The sequence below is a fragment of the Mobula hypostoma genome, chromosome 28 (genome assembly GCF_963921235.1).
Source record: "Mobula hypostoma chromosome 28, sMobHyp1.1, whole genome shotgun sequence".
Taxonomy (NCBI): domain Eukaryota; kingdom Metazoa; phylum Chordata; class Chondrichthyes; order Myliobatiformes; family Myliobatidae; genus Mobula; species Mobula hypostoma.
Window position 1 is genome coordinate 11,433,087 of NC_086124.1, and position 14,725 is coordinate 11,447,811.

Consider the following 14,725-nt stretch of genomic DNA (forward strand, 5'->3'; position numbering starts at 1 on the left):
ACGATCTTTCAAAAGTCGATAGATTCTGGCATGGTTCCGGAAGACTGGAAGATTGCAAATGTCACTCCGCTATTTAAGAAGGGGGCAAGGAAGGAAAAAGGAAATTATAGACCAGTTAGCTTGACGTCGGTGGTTGGGAAGTTGTTGGGAGTCGATTGTCAAGGATGAGGTTACAGAGTACCTGGAGGCATATGACAAGATAGGCAGAACTCAGCATGGATTCCTTAAAGGAAAATCCTGCCTGACAAACCTATTGCAATTTTTTGAGGAAATTACCAGTAGGCTAGACAAGGGAGATGCAGTGGATGTTGTATATTTGGATTTTCAGAAGGCCTTTGACAAGGTGCCACACATGAGGCTGCTTAACAAGATAAGAGCCCATGGAATTACAGGAAAGTTACATACGTGGATAGAGCGTTGGCTGATTGGCAGGAAACAGAGAGTGGGAATAAAGGGACCCTATTCTGGTTGGCTGCCGGTTACCAGTGGTGTTCCACAGGGAACAGTGTTGGGGCCGCTTCTTTTTACATTGTACATCAACGATTTGGATTATGGAATAGATGGCTTTGTGGCTAAGTTTGCTGACGATATGAAGATAGGTGGAGGGGCCGGTAGTGCTGAGGAAACGGAGAGTCTGCAGAGAGACTTGGATAGATTGGAAGAATGGGCAGAGAAGTGGCAAATGAAGTACAATGTTGGAAAGTGTATGGTTATGCACTTTGGCAGAAAAAATAAACAGGCAGACTATTATTTAAATGGGGAAAGAATTCAAAGTTCTGAGATGCAACGGGACTTGGGAGTCCTCGTACAGGATTCCCTTAAAGTTAACCTCCAGGTTGAGTCGGTAGTGATGAAGGCGAATGCAATGTTGGCATTCATTTCTAGAGGAATAGAGTATAGGAGCAGGGATGTGATGTTGAGGATCTATAGGGCACTGGTGAGACCTCACTTGGAGTACTGTGGGCAGTTTTGGTCTCCTTATTTAAGAAAGGATGTGCTGACGTTGGAGAGGGTACCGAGAAGATTCACTAGAATGATTCCGGGAATGAGAGGGTTAACATATGAGGAACGTTTGTCTGCTCTTGGACTGTATTCCTTGGAGTTTAGAAGAATGAGGGGAGACCTCATAGAAACATTTTGAATGTTAAAAGGCATGGACAGAGTGGATGTGGTAAAGCTGTTTCCCATGATGGGGGAGTCTAGTACGAGAGGGCATGACTTCAGGATTGAAGGGCGCCCTTTCAGAACAGAAATGCGAAAAAATTTTTTTAGTCAGAGGGTGGTGAATCTATGGAATTTGTTGCCACGGGCAGCAGTGAAGGCCAAGTCATTGGGTGTCTTTAAGGCAGAGATTGATAGGTATCTGAGTAGCCAGGGCATCAAAGGTTATGGTGAGAAGGCGGGGCAGTGGGACTAAATAGGATAAAATGGATCAGCTCATGATAAAATGGCGGAGCAGACTCGATGGGCCGAATGGCCTGCTTCTGCTCCTTTGTCTTATGGTCTTATGGCGAAATAACCTGTTTTATATAAATTATCTTTATTTTGTTGAAAACTTGAAGAAAATGATCCCCTAGCCTTCTCCCAATAATTTAACCCTGAATTCCGAATAGCACGGTACAAATTTATCTTACATTTCCTCACAGCAACCACAGTTACATGGTTCCACATTCAACTAAAATGACAGACAAGATACTTCAAGAAATTACGATGGATTATGTGAAAGCTGAAGAGAATTAATTTGGATTTTTCAACATTAAAAATGGAGGAAATGAGTCACTTTCAATTCCTCATCAACAGCTTCTGAGCTTATTTTCTTATACCCTTTATATTCCTTGCAACACATACAGAATGCTGCATTCTATCATAAGACCATAAGATCCAAGAGCAGAATTAAGCCAATTGTCCCATAGCATTCCTAACGCCATTTCATCATTGCTGATCTAGTTTCCCTCTCAACCCCATTCTCCCGCCTTCTCCCCGTAACTTTTCATCCTGACTGATAAAGAACCAATCAGCATCTGCCTTAAATACACCCAATGACTTGGCCTCCATAGCCACCTGTGGCAACAAATTTGATAGATTCACCACTCTTTGGCTAAATAAATTCCTTTTTGTCTCAGTTCTAAATGGACAACCCTCTATTCTGAGGCTGTGCCCTCTGATCCTATAGGAGATATCCTCTCCACATCCACTCTATCTAGTCCTTTCAACATTCGAAAGGTTTCAATGAGATACCTCTGTCATTCTTCTAAATTCCAGTGAACAAAGGCCTAGAGCCATCAAATGCCCCTCATATAAGAAGCCTTTCATTCCCAGAATTATTCTCGTGAACCTCCTCTGGATCCCTCCAATGTAGGCACATCTTTTCTTAGATAAGGGGCCCAAAACTACTCACAATACTCTAAGTGAGGTCTCTCCAGTGCCTTATATATCATACCAACATCAGTCCTGCTACTTCTTAATTTTAGTAGACATAAGCGGATCAGGGTTTACTAGTCTATTTACTATTTTCTGAACATCTTCAACATCCTTACCATTTTAACGATCATCTGGCTTGATCTTCATTCTACATTACCACCACCAAACTGAGCAAGGGCACACAAGTACACCTTGAAATTTGCATATGCCAACAGCATTAATCATGGGCTAATTCCCTTCAAAAAGTCAAAGACATGCTCGTGTAATATTTGCCAATAATGGCAAAATATTTTTGCAAATGGAGTTTGCTACATACGTTCAGCTTGATGTAACATGGAGCAGACTTTGCTGGCCTTTTTTTCCCCAAAGGTGATTATGTATATATAACCAATTGCAAAAAGACAGAATATATGGTGATATCCAAAAAGGAGAATCCTATCTGCAAGCTGAGTATAAACAGGGAAGACATAAAAAAAAGTATAGAACTTTTGCTACTTAGGAAGCTGGGTCACAATAGACAATAGACAATAGGTGCAGGAATAAGGCATTCAGCCCTTCGAGCCAGCACCACCATTCACTGTGATTATGGCTGATCATCCACAATCAGTACCCTTTTCCTGCCTTCTCCCCATATCCCTTCACTCTGCTATCTTTAAGAACTCTATCTAACTCTTTCTTGAAAGAATCCAGAGAATTGGCCTCCACTGCCTTCTGAGGCAGAGCATTCCACAGAACCACAACCCTCTATGTGAAAAAGTTTTTCCTCAACTCCGGTCTACCCCTTATTCTTAAACTGTGGCCTCTGGTTCTGGACTCCCCCAACATCGGGAACATGTTTCCTGCCAATCCCTTAATAATCTTATATCTTTCAATCAGATGGCAGGTGCAACATGGACATAAAAGAAGAATAGGGATGGCAAAAGACACCTTTACGCGAATAAAGAGTATACTGACCAACACTGAACTAGGCATGACAACCTGCCTCAGAGCACTGAAATGTTACGTTTATCCAGTTATGTCATATGGCTCAGAATGTTGGACAATATCTAGTAATGTGAGGAAACGAATTGAAGCAGCAGACATGTGGTTTTTGAGGAGGATGCAAAGAATATCATGGACGAAATGAATATCTAATGAGGATGTCATGAACAGAGCAAACACAAAAAGAGAAGTAATGTATGAGATCATGAAAAGGCTACGTGACTTCATTGGACATGTGATTAGGAAAGAGGAGTTAGAATGCACAGTAATTATGGGAAAGATTGAAGGGAAGAAAGCAAGAGGAAGACAAAGACAAATGATGATGGAGACAGCAACCAGAGAACTGGAAATGAATACCAATGAATTGATCCACTTGACCCGAAACAGGAGTGTGTGGGCCATGGCAGTCAAAGCTCAAACTGGGCTCGGCGCCTGATGATGATGATGATGATAATATTGTATACTTTTCATTGACATTAAATTGTACCTTTGAACCTTTGAGAAGCTGTTAAACGAGAAAATCTGCAGATGCTGGAAGTCCGAGCAACACACACAAAATGCTGGAGGAACTCAGCAGGGCAGGTAGCATCTAGGGAAAAAAGTACAGTCAACGTTTCGGCCATTTTGTGTGTGTTGCTCTGGTAAAGCTGTATAGGCCAATCCCTGTACAATGGATGCAATGTATTGTAGAAGCACTGATGTATTCCAACCATACCATCAACTTCAGAGGATAATAGGGACGCGAGATCATCGATAGCCTGTGCTCCACTGGGAGCTAAAAGCCCAAGTAAGTAAGTAGGGTCATAAAGTCATTGTTTACAGAACGTGCCTTTGGCCAACCATGCCTATGCTGACCAATATACTTATCTATACTAGTCCAATGCACCTGCATGTGGCCTGTAACCTTCTATGTCATGCCAATTCAAGTGATTGTTCAGGTAGTTTTAAATTGTTATGAGAGTATCTGCTTTCACTACTTCCCCAGGCAGACTTATCACTATACAACATCATGTAATAAACAATCAAATGTACTTTTTTCAACTTGGGACTCAGCTATTCTGAAGCACTTCAGCCAGTGGTTTTGGTTTTTTCCAAGTAACTGTTATACTTTTTAAATCTTAATGGTGGCAAACTTCCATTGTACCTGCTCTAGCCTTTGCCATTCTTTCTCATAATGTTGGTTCGTTGGAATATCTTCTCTCTTTCTTCTTGAAACAACATTTAGGAATGACTTAAGTAGACCTCCCAATACTCTATTGTTGTCTTCTATTCTTCTCACCTTATGATGAAAACATTTTGATCTACCAATATACTTAGAGCTTCAGTGCCAGGAATGATAAAATTTTTTAATTGCCAATCATGCAAAATTAAAAGGGTTAATATTCCCACTCCTTGTAGTAACTGAATAGATATAAATATCATAAATATGAGAAAGTCTGCAGATGCTGGAAATCCAAAGATGAAGTCAAGTTTATTGTCGTTTAACCCTATACATGGAAACTGCAAAACAAGGCAAAGTTTTCCTGGACCATATTGTTAAGTACAGTAGTACACATAATAGATATATAACACACAATAATTTAAGAAAGTAAAGATAAAACCTACAAAGGAATTATGCATAAATAAACAAAGTAAAGAGTATAATTTAAATATTGTAACAAATGTCAACTTTGGTGACATTTTGAATGTGATGTGGCAGGGAGAGTCAGAAGCCTAATGGTCTGAGGGAAGAAACTGTTTCCCCATTCTGACTGTTCTTTATCAGAGTCTCCTGCCTGATGGTAGAAAGTCAAAGAGGATGCTGGATGGATGGGTGGGATCCTTGATAATACTAAGGGCCCTGCGAATGCAGTTCTCCTGATAAACGCCCCCAGTGGATGCTAGGGATACCCCTATGATCCTCTCAGTCGTTTGTAAGGCCTTCCAGTTCACACATAAAACGCTGGAGGAACTCAGGTCAGGCAGCATTTACTGAAATGAATAAACAGTCAACAGTTCGGACTGAGACTCTTCTTCAGGATATAAATATCAACTGAAACCATAACCAGCTGGCATCTTCCCCCTTCCTTCTCAGTCCTGAAAAAGTGTCTCAGCCCAAATTGTCGATGTTTATTCATTTCTATAGATGCTGCCTGACCTGCTGAGTTCCTCCAGTATTTTCCATGCATTGCTTTCGATTTCCAGCATCTGCAGACTTTCTCATGTTTATGACACATTATTATGGATTATGGATTCTACCAGAACGAGAGATTCCAATCTTGCTTGGATATTTGAGATGCAAGAGCCTTTACCATACAGCTCCAAAAGTGAAGCTTATTTTCAAGATTATAAATGATTTTGACATTTTGATAGATTGTTTCACCTGGTCAGCAAGACAATAATGAAAAGCTACAAATTTCAAGTTTTAAGCAAATTTCTTTGCACAAGGTAGTTGTAATTAACATATCTCCATCACAAACTACTTTAAATGAAGGTGGAATGGTAAATAACACAAATTCAAAAACATCACAGCATTTTACAGGCATTAAATTGCATATAACATCTTCAAGGAGCAATGCCTCAGAAAAGTGCCTCATTATCAAGGACACCACCCAGGACATGCCCTCTTCTCATTGTTACCATCAGGAAGGAGGTACAGAAGTCTGAAGGCACACACTCAATGATTCAGGAATAGCTTCTTCTCCTCTGCCATCTGATTTCTGAATGAAACCAGTAATACTACCTCACTACTTTATTTTTAAATTTGTTTTTGCACTAATCTTAATTTAACTATTTAATACACAAACACACACACACACACACACACACACAGTAATTCGATTTTTTTTCTCTATTTATTATGTATTGCAATGTACTGCTGCCGCAAAGTTAACAAAGTTCACGACACATGTTGGTGATATTAAATCTGATTCTGATTTATGAACAGACATACAGTACTACAACTTGCGCTCAACAAGCCACAATCAATGACCAGACTGAAAAGCAAAACACTGCAGGTTAGAAATCTGAACTAAAAAGAGAAAATTAGGGAGATTTCGGTTCGTCAGGCAGAATCTCTGGATGAGAAAAATGGTCAGTGTTTCATCATGAGGTTATCAACCCAAGTTAATAATGACCAGAAAATCTGCTTCAGCAGTATAAACCGGTAAGTACAGCTGCTAGACCTCCTGAACAGGACAGTATATTCAGTTGAGAGAAAAGATATGACAGTACACCTTTTGGTGCAGTACACTCTTGGTAATGCACTCGATTTTCTTTCACGTGCCTGTAGTGAGATGTGAACATTTTACCTCACAAGCATGATTGCCACTGCAAAACAATAACCTAAATGCGGAATTAGAGCGCGTCTCAAAATGCCATTAGAGGTTGAAAGAAGCCACGAACTAGCTACAAAGCGGTGTGCATATCATGTAGAAAGATTATTTCTAAATTAGAAATCAATGCTTTCACACTCACCTACATCCTGTCGCATTTTAGTTATTAGATTTTCATTCAGTGGAACGGACTAGTATTTGCATGTATTTCTTAAGTGCCACCAGATGAATTCTGAACAGATTCTGGAAAAATACTGCATTCTGACATACGCCACTTTTTTTTAAAGCACCAGCACTATAAAATCGAGAGGAAGCGAAAATATTGATGAGTAGTTTTAAGCATTAACAAATCATCTGCCACACACAAAAAAAGCCTTCACTTGACAAAACGTCACTCTCTGTACCGCCCAACTGGTTGATCACCGGCGGGCGAGCGACAATAAATGACCGATTAGTTACAATTGAAACAAGGAGATCGTTTCTGAGGTACAAGAATGGGGAAGGGAAATAGCCATGGGTGGGCAGTTTGTGAGGCAGATGGTGTGATGACCCCCATGCACCGTATAGCAACCGTGTCTCTGTCTCAAGTCAGGGGACCCTTTAAAACCGCAGGCCGACATCTTTGTTCTTCCCCTTCCTCCGGCTGCCAGGGCGCCAGCCCCTCCGTCCCAGGCAACCTATTGGCTACAAGCAATCGGGAACCTCACCAAGGGTCCAATAGGAGACGGGGTTGTTAAAACGCCCATGGAAACGACTTGCCAGTCTTCTACACCAAGCGGCCTAGTCGAGCCGGAAGCTACGAGCTCGGTTTAGCTTGACAACCCGAATGTGTTGGTGTCCTTAACGCACGAGGGCCAATTCTTTGTTGGCAAGGTACATTTTGCATCTTTAATGCGCAATAAGTATTTCAGCACTAGACTTTAAGGCTTGTGGCTTTAAAGTCTAGTGGGATAGGAACACTATTGTTTAATTGAACTGCGCTGTCGTACTAAAAGGGTATAAGATATTTCAGTTCAGCTTAAATAATTAATATGTAATGACTTCATGAACTAGTGGTTTGGTCCAAACTTATAACTTGGACAGTGTGTTCATCTTTTATTATTATAAAGTAAAATTCAGTAAGCCTTTTGAAGGGATGTACGATCTTTTCCATCAGGAGTTGTTGGTATTGGCTGACCTTGATGTGTTTTGACCACGCATTTAAATAGCTTTCCAAAATCCCCAGGCTCACCAAATACCAACTGGAACAAACCAGCAAATTCTTGGTATAGTTCTGACTGCGTTGACTAGTTTCTAAGATGTGATTGCCAGGGCCCAGTTGATAACGCTGTCTCAGTGCGGTTATAATATTGCCCATGTTCAAAATGTGATTTATTTTTAATCTGTTAGGGAACAGGCGACTTTTTAACAAGTTATCACCGTTTATGATTGAAAATGTTTGCACTTAAATGAGATAATAGCATGTAAAGCTGCCCAATTTTTTTCACTGGAACAAAAACGATTTTGTACTCAAACTGTGGTAACTGTGCTATGCAGGTTGACTCTGTGGAAAGCTGCTGCGTAGGTTGACTCTGTGGTTAAGAAGGCATTCGGTGCATTGGCCTTCATCAATCGTGGGATTGAGTTTAAGAGCCGAGAGGTAATGTTGCAGCTATATAGGACCCTGGTCAGGACCCCACTTGGAGTACTGTGCTCAATTCTGGTCGCCTCACTACAGGAAGGACGTGGAAATCATAGGAAGGGTGCAGAGGAGATTTACAAAGATGTTGCCTGGATTGGGGAATAGATTGAGTGAACTCGGCCTTTTCTCCTTGAAGCAATGGAGGACGAGAGGTGACCTGATAGAGGTGTACAAGATAATGAGAGGCATTGATCATGTGGATAGCCAGAGGCTTTCAGAGCTGAAATGGCTAGCACAAGAGGGCATAGTTTTAAGGTGCTTGGAAGTAGGTACAGAGGAAATGTCAGGGGTAAGTTTTTTACGCAGCGTGTGGTGAGTGCGTGGAATAGGCTGCCGGCAACAGTGGTGGAGGCGGAAACGATAGGGTCTTTTAAGAGACTCCTGGATAGCTATATAGAGCTTAGAAAAATAGAGAGCTATGGGTAAAGCTTAGGTAGTTCTAAAGTAAGGACATGTTCGGCACAGCTTTGTGGGCTGAAGGGCCTGTATTGTGCTGTAGGTTTCCTATGTTTCTATGTTTCTAAATCTCCAGTGGTCATATTTACTGTTCAAAATGAGAGGGGCTCATATTGCTTGTAGGGGGAAAATATTGATTTTTGAATGCAAACGTTATAAAATAGACTTAAAATAGTACATATGTATCGCCATATAACCCTGAGATTGATTTTCCTGTGGGCATACTCAGCAAATCTATAGAATCGTAACTATACCAGGATCAATGAAAGATCAGCCAGAGTGCAGAAGGTGACAAACTGTGCAAATACAAATAAATAGCATTAAATAATGAGAACATGAGATTATGAGATAGAGCCCTTAAAGTGAGATCATTGGTTGTAGGAACATTTGAATTATGGGGCAAGTGAGTGTAGTTATGCCCTTCTATTTGAAGTCAGATAGTTGAGGGGTAGTAACTGTTCTTGACTCAATTGACTGAAGATCCTCAAGGAATTATGGACAAATATTTACTTATTTCTGCTCCATTTCAATTTATTAAATGTACTAGACACACAAACAAAACTATTAAACTGCCTTCACAAACAAGAGAAAATCTGCAGATGCTGGAAATCCAAGCAAGACACACAAAATGCCGGAGGAACTCAACGGGTCTGGCAGCATCTGTGGAAAAGAGTAAACCGTCAATATTTCGGGCTGAGACCATTTTTTAGGCTGAAACGTTGATGGTTTACTCTTTTCCATAGATGCTGCCTAGCCTGCTGAGTTCCTCCAGCATTTTGTGTGTTGCTATTAAACTGCCTTGCTGTGGGATTATTCTGATGGCTTCATCTGAGCACCTGACCTTAATTATATCCTCAGTTCACATTTTTCCATGTTCACCACTCTTGAAATTGCTGAGAGGTTTGTTCTTTCTTGTACTTTTGAGTGCTTCTGAGCATATGGTTTATGGTCTTGTGCTTAACCTTGTGCTAAATTTAAATTGTCTGTTAATCTCTTATAGAATATCTTGGCACATGCTAAATGTGCCCAATCTAAAATAATGCTAGAAGTAGCTTGACATCAGTAATATTTTCAGTACATTTTTAATCACAATGATGGGTCTTTTGTCATGTTTCCATCATTTTTATCATCAGTACATTCCCTTGGTTGTGATAATTTTCCTTGTGATTGCAAATATCTTTCTTTTGTTTATTTTCTCAACTCTGTTGTTATCTTATCTGTTAGTATCTGATCTTGTCCTAGATTGTAATGCAGTTCCTGCATTATTTCCTTCCTCTTGTAACTTACAAATAGACGTTTTAAAAAATCTAGTGAGGTAGTGTTCATGAGTTCAATGTCCAGAAATCGGATGGCAGAGGGGAAGAAACTGTTCTTGAACTGCTGAGTGTGTGCCTTCAGGCTTTAGTACCTCCTTCCTGATGGTAACAATGAGGAGAGGGCATGTCCTGGGTGGTGGGGGTCCTTGATGATAGAAGCCGCTTTTGAGGCATCCCTCCTTGAAGATGACCTGGATGATGGGGGTTCTTAATGATGGACACCAGCCTTATGAGGAATCACTCCTTGAAGCTGTCCTAGATACTGTGAAGGTTAGTACCCACGATGGAGCTGACTAATTTTACAAATCTTTGCTGCTTATTTCGATCCTGTGCAGTAGCCTCCTGCCCCCATACCAGACAATGATGCAGCCAGCTGGCATGCTCTCCACAGTACATCCGTACAAATCTGCAGTGTTTTTGGTGGCATACCAAATCTCCTCATACTAATGAAATATAGCTGCTGTCTTGCCTTATTTGAGGCTGCATCAGTATGTTTGGACCATGTTAGGTCCTCCGAGATCCAGGAACTTGAAACTGAAAGTCATCAGTCTGAAAGGTAACTCTTTTGCTTTCCATAGATGCTACTTAACCTGCATATTTTGTGGTCATAGCCAAGCGTGAACTTGACACTTCCCTGATTTCCATCCGCTTTTCCTCTCTCATGTTTTTCCTTACCTCCCTCTGGTGCTCCTCGCCCCCCCCCTTCTTCCATGGCATTCTGTCTCTTTCACCAACTTCCTAGCTCTTTGCTTCATCCCTCCCCCTCCAAGCCTCCAAGTTTCACATATTGCCTGGTGTATCTCTCTCCCCTCCCCCCACTTATCACATCTACCCCTCAGCTTTTTTTCCCTAGTCCTGCCGAAGAGTTTCAGCCCGAAACATCAACTGTTCTGTTTTCCATAGATGCTGACTAGCCTGCTGAGTTCTTCCAGCATTTTGTGTGTGTTGCTCGGATTTCCAGCATCTGCAGATTTTCTCTTGTTTGTGATTTGACACAATTCTTTCATGGTTTTCAAATTTGTAATTAAAAGAAGGGTGTGAATATTCGCTGCTATATAAAGCATCAAACCAGAGATCTGAGTGTTTTAAAAACCATTCAAATTCAATATGTAGATTGATTCTGTTTTTGCAAACACTCCAAAGCTGTTTGAGTATGCCTGCAAGAAAAGGAATCTCAGGGTTGTGTATATGGTAACATATATGTACTTTGATAATTTTACTTTGAACTTTAAATACAAATCTGTTAGTATTTTCCCTTTTAACTGAGTAGGGTTTCTGCCTTTTTGTTTCGTGTGAATACAGTGCATCATCATTGCTCCTGATACGATGCCCCAACCACTTGGGCTGTCTTGCCTCTGATTTTAAAATTATGCACTTGTGTTTATGGACTTTTATTTTTGTAACTTTAATGACTCAGCCAAGATGGTAGAGAGGGCATTTTTGGCTACTGTGTTAACATTTTGACTGCTGTTATTACATGGCCTAACCTCTGAGGCTGTTAACCTGCAGATGGCAAAAGGCCGCGTGTTTCCTACTTCTCTTGTTTCTGCTTAATTTGCAGTATTTTTACGAGAAACGTAAACTCAAAATTCTGAGTGGGTAATCTGTCTGAAATTTTATTGTGTTTAACTGGTTCTAGAAAGCCAGTTGATAGAACAAATTCAGCATTTTTTTATCACAGGAAATCTGTTTCTAACCAGATGAGGGAACTATTTATAATTTTCACCACTTGGGTTCATGAAGATAATAGACAATAGACAATAGGTGTAGAAGTAGGCCATTCGGCCCTTCGAGCCAGCACCGCCATTCACTGTGATCATGGCTGATCATTCACAATCAGTATCCAGTTCCTGCCTTATCCCCATAACCTTTGATTCCGCTATCTTTAAGAGCTCTATCCATCTCTTTTTTGAAAGCATCCAGAGACTTGGCCTCCACAGTCTTCTGGGCCATATATCCACGACTCTGTGGGTGAAAAAGTTTTTCCTCAACTCCGTTCTAAATGACCTACCCCTAATTCTTAAACTGTGGCCTCTGGTTCTGGACTCGCCCATCAGCGGGAACATGCTTCCTGCCTCCAGCGTGTCAAAATCCCTTAATAATCTTACATGTTTCAATAAGATCCCCTCTCAGCCTTCTAAATTCCAGAGTATACAAGCCCAGTTGCTCCAATCTTTCGACATATGACAGTCCCGCCATCTCAGGAATTAACCTTGTGGACCTCCGCTGCACTCTCTCAATAGCAAGAATGTCCTTCCTCAAATTTGGAGACCAAAACTGCACACAGTACTCCAGGTGTGGTCTAACCAGGGCCCTGTACAGCTGCAGAAGGACCTCTTTGCTGTTATACTCAATTCCCCTTGTTATGAAGGCCAGCATGCCATTAGCTTTCTTCACTGCCTGCTGTACTTGCATGCTTGCTTTCAGTGACTGATGTACAAGAACACCTAGATCTCGTTGTGCTTTCGCCTTTCCTGACGACTCCATTTAGATAATAATCTGCCTTCCCGTTCTTACCACCAAAGTGGATAACCTCACATTTATCCACATTAAACTGCATCTGCCATGGATGGCTGCTATGGAAATATGTGGGTAACACTATAATGGGAACTGTAAATTTGAGGTTAAAGTGAAAGTGTGTGGTTGATGTATGGACAATTAAAATCTAGTCTGTTAATACATGAGCTTCTGAATACCTATCTACTGCCTGTTACTGCACTGGCGTTTAGGGTTGCAATGAAGGTCTTCCATCTCTGGTAGTGTCCGTAGCTCAGTCGTCACTACTGTCAGACATGCAGGTCCTGGGGGGGAGACTCAGGAATACCATTGCACACAGATGTAGAAGGATTTTTCATTGCTGTTTCAGTTTTGTTTTACCAGTCAGGGTTGTTAGCCCTGAACTGAACCCCCCCCCAAACCTGGAGGAGCTGTGGAGTCTGGCCTTTACCTTTTGACCTGATTGGCATGGGTGACCCTACCAAGAGCCGAAGCATAAAGCTGTGACTCCAGCCAACGTAGCTCTCTGGTCACTGAGGTACACAAGCCTCCAAACCCTACTACAAGGTTGTGCTTCTCTTGGAGCAAGCTTCTGAGTGCATATATTTACCGTTACTGATCAGTTTGAATGTACAACTTTTATTGTACATCTATTTTACGGTATTGAGATTTGTATGTATTTTTAGCAAATGCTTAAGCTTTGGTATTGAACAAAAACCAATGAATTATTAATTAAAAATGAACTCCCATAGCTTTGTTTTTTTTTTAACCCAGTTCCCAAGGTTGGTTCCTTAGTTTCTACTTTTAAGGCCAAGTGACTAAATTGAGAGGGCTGTGCCATGGATTAGTTAAGAAAATTCTGACACAGTTATACTTACAGAATCATAAACACGAGAAAGTCTGCAGATGCTGGACATTAAAAGCAACACACACAGGATGCTGGAGGAACTCAGCAGGCCGGGCAGCAGCTATGGAAAAGAATAAACAGTTGGCGTTTTGGGCCGAGACCCTTCTTCTGGACTGAGCAGGAGAGGGGAAGGTGCCAGAATAAAAAGGTGGGAGGAGGAGAAGGAAGGTAGCTAGGTGAAGCCAGGTAGGTGGGAAAGGTAAAGGGCTGGAGAGGAAGGAATCTGATGGGAGAGGAGAGTGGACCATAGGAGAAAGGGAGGGAGGAGGGGACCCGGGGGAAATGATAGGCAGGTTAAAGGTCTGAGTGAGGAACAGAGGGTGGGGGAACATTTGTTTACCGGAAGGAGAAAGTGATATTTTTGCACAAACAAGAGAAAATGTGCAGGTGCTGAAAATCCAAGTAACACACACAAAATGCTGCACGAGCTCAGTAGGCCAGGCTGCATCTATACAAAAGAGTACAGTCAACGTTTCATACAGTCAAGTACAGTATGTAGGGACCAATTCGGTCCAAACAGTATGGAGGGAACAAACGAGCAACCTCACAAACATAAAGTCCAGTTGTGGTTCTGTAGTTCTGCCACATCTGGTTGTGTAAGAGGGTGAATAATTCAACGACTAATGGAACAAGTGGCATTAAAAATAACCCCTTCTGCAATGGTTGAACCTAGCACGAGTGCTGAAGACGAGGATGAAGCATTCACAATCACATTCAGCCAGAAGTGCAGAGTGGATTATCTATCTTGGTTTTCTCCAGAGAGTTTCACCTGCATAGTAGGCAGTCTTCAGTTAATTGGATTTGAACCACATGACATCAAGAAACTGCATACCTGAATTTGAGAGCTGGCTGCCATTTTAGCTAGGCATCTATTACAGTTACTACACTGGGAAATGCCCAGCAATATGGAGAATTGCAAATACGATATGACAAAGCAGAAAATGGAATTAATTGCCACCCAAGCATTCTACTATAGTCAGTAAAGTGAAGTTATGATCACCTCTACAGTCAAGTGGCATTTGCTCGCCAATAATCACCTTATAAAAGTCCAGTTTTGATTTTGTCAGTAGAATTTAACTCCAGATTTTCTCACATTCGTAATCCAGGCATGGACCATACAGCTAAATTCCAGAGGTGAACTGTAAATGACTGC

At 41.3% G+C, this 14,725-nt stretch overlaps 2 protein-coding genes across 3 annotated transcripts in view; one reads left to right on the forward strand and one right to left on the reverse strand.

The window, feature by feature from the left end:
- si:ch211-15d5.11 (nuclear receptor coactivator 7) overlaps positions 1-7,335 on the reverse strand; it is a 110,314-nt gene extending 102,979 nt beyond the window's left edge. The window contains exons 1-2 of one of the 2 annotated variants that reach the window (XM_063034679.1): positions 6,859-7,335; positions 3,890-3,991 (exon numbers count right to left, since the gene is read on the reverse strand). The gene's annotated coding sequence lies outside the window, so the exon portion shown is untranslated. The remainder of the gene's footprint in view (positions 1-3,889; positions 3,992-6,858) is intronic. The other variant, XM_063034678.1, reaches the window with a different exon arrangement.
- A 129-nt stretch (positions 7,336-7,464) lies between these two features.
- mtfr1l (mitochondrial fission regulator 1-like) overlaps positions 7,465-14,725 on the forward strand; it is a 31,407-nt gene continuing 24,146 nt past the window's right edge. Inside the window, exon 1 of the mRNA XM_063035075.1 lies at positions 7,465-7,589. The gene's annotated coding sequence lies outside the window, so the exon portion shown is untranslated. The remainder of the gene's footprint in view (positions 7,590-14,725) is intronic.